This window comes from Octodon degus, unplaced genomic scaffold (genome assembly GCF_000260255.1).
Source record: "Octodon degus isolate 3935 unplaced genomic scaffold, OctDeg1.0 scaffold00172, whole genome shotgun sequence".
Classification (NCBI taxonomy): domain Eukaryota; kingdom Metazoa; phylum Chordata; class Mammalia; order Rodentia; family Octodontidae; genus Octodon; species Octodon degus.
In genome coordinates this window covers 2,084,934-2,089,346 of record NW_004524748.1, presented here as the reverse complement: position 1 = coordinate 2,089,346, position 4,413 = coordinate 2,084,934, and the positions used below count along the sequence as shown (strand labels likewise).

Sequence of the window (4,413 nt, the reverse complement as noted above, 5' to 3'; positions counted from 1 at the left end):
GCAGGTTTGGCTGGCTTGAGTTGTGGGGATCCAACCACAGCAACCTGAGGCTGACTGCTTTGTTGAAGCAGCCACTTAAAGAACTGAGCTAAGGGGCAGGTCCCCCAATCGGCAGGTTTTTGAAAATAGCCAATTGGTAGGATTCTCACCGTGACTAACCATACATGCTGATACCTGTGAACCAAGCAACTGCACTGAAGATAGTAGTGTGCAATAGTAGGGTCATGTCTGGAATGCCTGCCATTCTGGCCCTCTAAACGTGTATTGTTTGTCATGACATACCAATCACTGCCATACTGTCTCTCAAGTCAATGTTTGTTTTTTAAAAAAAGGTAATAAATGAAAACAAGAATCAAGAACAAAAACATCACAGGACTGTCCTACTATAATGCCATACATGGTTAGATTTCTAAATTTCTATTTAAAAATATGTAATTGTTTATTCATATTTTAAATTTTTTTTCCTTCATATTCTGCACAGATCCAAAGTTCAACATATTAACACTCAATGGAAAACACCTGTTCCATGTCATGCCCAAGATTTTTTTTTCAAAATATATGATTCATTTATTTAATTACTTTTACTTTTAACAGAAAAAACAAAAACACATAATGAGAACAAAGACACCTATAATATTTAAATGATCGAACTTAACAAAAAAGGGGGATACAGATGAATGTACATTTTGTGTCTGTGTATTCAAAGTGGTTAGGATAGATATAAAGTTGCATTCTCTTAATGAATAGAGGGATTTGTTCTAATGGAGTTTGTAAATAGGATATCAAGTCCGCATCTTGTACAGCAATTAACCACTAGGAAGAATGTATGCAATGTGATAATTATTGAAACTGTCCTACTAATTTGGTTTGAAACTGTCTCATTGCTATTTGTTTCTCAATAAAATTATGGAAAAAAAAGACAGGTGAACTGCTCATGGCAGGACCAACAACATCAGAATAGCTGCTTATTGTGTTATTCAGAGGTTCATTTACATTTTCTATGAAAACTATCCATTGTCAGTGCTTTCCAATAGTAAATTTAAAAGAAAGTCATCAATACTGCCAAACATGTCCATTCCCAGAAACAGGTCAGAGGAACAAGGTAACTACCAGAATGCCAAGTAAAACAATTAATAATTTTCCTTATATGATGATATCCTAGAGGCAAAATAATGAATAAAACTAGTGTGTTTTATCGAATTTGAAAAAAATATGACATACATCTGCTTATTTGTACTTTCTACTACTGATTTGTAACTTTATTTTAACATCACATAAATAAAGCTCAGGTATTTTTCCCTTCCATAAGCAAACATTATCTTCTATGTTCTTCTAAACCTTATCTGTTCTACATTCAGAAACTTAGTGCCCACTAGTTGAATTCAAGTAGCCCTTCAAAATAATCAGTTATGCTCCCAAATTCAAAGCCCCAATGCAAAAATGGGCATCTGAGCTGAATGTGTTCTTCTCAGATGAAGAAATGCAAATGACAAACAGACACAAGAAAAAATGTGCAACATCACTTTTCATTCAAGAGATGCAAATTAAAACAACAGAGATTCTATCTAGCCCCAGAAAGAGTGGCTATCATCAAGAAATCAACCAACGGCAAATGCTGGCCCACCAGTGGGAAAAAGAAACCCTTCTCCACTGTTTGTGGGAGTCTAGACTACTGCAACCACTGTGGAAATGAGTAGAGATTCCTCAAAAAACTAGGATTAGAAGTCCCATTCGACCCCGCTATTCCCCTTCTGGATCTTCCAAGAAGTGTTAAAACCACCATTCCACAGGAAGGTGTGTACACTCCTGATTACAGCAGTGCAATTTGTCTATAAACAGACACCTTACTGTGAAATTTGCAAAAGCTATTAATAATCTGCTTATCTGTAGCAATGACCTGAACAGATCGCCTGTTCATCAAAGTACATTTGAGTAAAAACAAACACACTGATTTGAATGTGTCCCATGGCATGAATAAAATTTTCTGAGATCCACCATTTTATTTGCACCCTGTGCTTCCTACCCTTTATATTTTGAATGTGTGAATTAGTATTCACTGTGTAACTTGCTTTGCTGTGTACACATCATTGATAAAGGACATTCTTAGAAAAGGGAAAATAAGGGAAGGAAAGGTGTGTTAGAGCCAGCCAAATAGCTCAGCAGATGAAAGTGCCTGCAAGCAGGCTCAGGGGCTGGGGGTTTGATCCCCGGGCCTGCCGAGCCAGCCCTGCCCCAGGAGTGCTGCGCTGAGATGGCAATTGAGACTGGGCGTGGTGGCACGCACCTGTAATCCCAGCTCTTGGGAGGCTGTAAACAGTGGATCACTAGGAATCCGATCTAGTAGTGAGACCCTGAACACCCTGTAGACCTTTCCCTAAAATACAAAAAAAAAGGTGTGTTAGATAAAACAGTAATAATCAGATACATCACAGGTATAGATTTATTTAACATGAAATGTGAAGCTGGATAGATAAATTATGCTATTAGTAATATAGTTCCTAATTCAAGCAGGACAACTAATGTTCAGAATGAACTCTTTGTGGACGTGATATTGAATGTTGATTTCCAGTCAGTCAGGGCCAAGGTTCTTGCTATACAATGATGGCCGAAACTGAAAAACAGAAAAGCTTCCAACGCTTGGTCGGCAGGTTCTGCTTCAACCGTTCAGCTTCATCTTTAATATGAGGTCTTCAAATACTCTCTCCACCCAAAGCCAACTACGTAATGATAAACCTGCATTTTTTGTTCTTTTTACTTTAGTACAGTGTTTTTTTAAAGCTTTCACAGATCCTTTGATAGGGAATTCTTGACATAGAATCCTCATTTTTACCATTTATTAGCTTATTGCCTTATATACATTTCTCCTATTATAAAGCAAACAAGCTTCAGTGAGGTATTTGATACATTGAATATCAGTGCTGTAGAACATTCAGATTTAGCTTGGAAATATTCCTATTTTCTAACATAAAGAGAAGATAATTTTTTGAAAAAGATGCTTTCAGAGGCTAAATGTGAAAGTGAACATCTTAGCAATTGCTGACGCTCTCCGAAGAGACTCAGTGTAGGGCTTACAGGTGTGCGACCAGGTCCAGCTGTCACGCACACTTTTGAAGCACAAAAGTACCTATTTAAAATACCTACTGTATCTAGCACAAAATACTGTGGAAACAAATCAACAGCATATGAAAAATTAAGAAATAAAGTCAATATTTTATCCAAGATCATATGGCTAGTGAAGGAGAACTCTAGAGCCCAAAGAAGATCTTTCTCACTACAAATTTATATGTGTGCTAACAGAGCCATTCTTTTTCTTCATATATTATCAGTTTTTATGAAGTGACTAATGATTACACTAAAATATATTTTTCAAGGGCCTTTATTTTATCACTTCTTAGAGAAAATAGATATAATTAGTGGTGCTATTATTATTCACATCTTCATTTCTTAATTTTTCATACACTGGGGAGGCTGAAGCAGCAGCATCTATGGGAGTTTGAAACCAGCCTGGGCTGCAAAGTAAGTTCAAGGCCAGCCTGAGTTGCACAGAGAGTCCTTGTCTCAAAAAATCAAATAAACAAAATAAATAAATAAGGACCAGGGAGATAGTTCAGCAGCATAAACACCTGCCTGGTAAGCAAGAGGTCCTGAATTCAATCCCCAGTACCAAAAAAAAAAAACCTAACTAAATTAATGAATAGTAAAAGTATGCTTTATAAAACAATATATGTGGAGACAGACTGACAACATACTACTTTTACAAAACTTTGATATAGAATATGTAAAAATCATTATACATTACCGCTCAATTGTAGCAACCGGACAACAAAAAATAATATGTAGTCATTGCTCTTTTTTTTGTCAAAGTTTTCAGAATAGTTTGTTGGTAAAATAATTTCTTTAATTTTAATTTCTTTTCTATTTCTGTAAAAGAATGAAAATTTTGGTCAGGGAAAATTATGTTTTAAAAACAGTCAAATAACTTCTGCAGATAATCTTATTCTAGTAGAACCACAGACGTAACTCTTGCCGGGTCATTGTCCTTAATTTAATAGTTCTTGAAGCACGTCCTCGGTCAGTGCAATGCTGTCATTCCTGCAATGTCAGTGATAATGTTATAAATTAAACTTTACTGCTCCAAAGTGCTAATTCGGGTTTTAACAAAAACTCTGAAATGCATTATAATTCAGATTTTAAAGACAACTTGAACTGCATTTCTCATTTGTAAAAATATTCTTATTCTATCATAAACATAAGATTATGATGTGGTAAATGTCACATATAATATCCAAAAGCATACAAAGCCATCACTTGTTCATTTTTTTCTATCAAACAGATTATACTAAATCTTATTTACTGCTTTGAAGTAAACGAGAGTTATTTCTACTGCATGAAAAATTAAAATTGAAAGGGGAT

General features: G+C 35.4%; 1 protein-coding gene across 1 annotated transcript in view; it reads left to right on the top strand.

Moving 5' to 3' along the window:
- Window positions 1–4,413, top strand: part of Adgrl3 (adhesion G protein-coupled receptor L3) — a 384,605-nt gene that overhangs the window by 348,129 nt on the left and 32,063 nt on the right. The gene's annotated exons all lie outside the window — the stretch shown is intronic.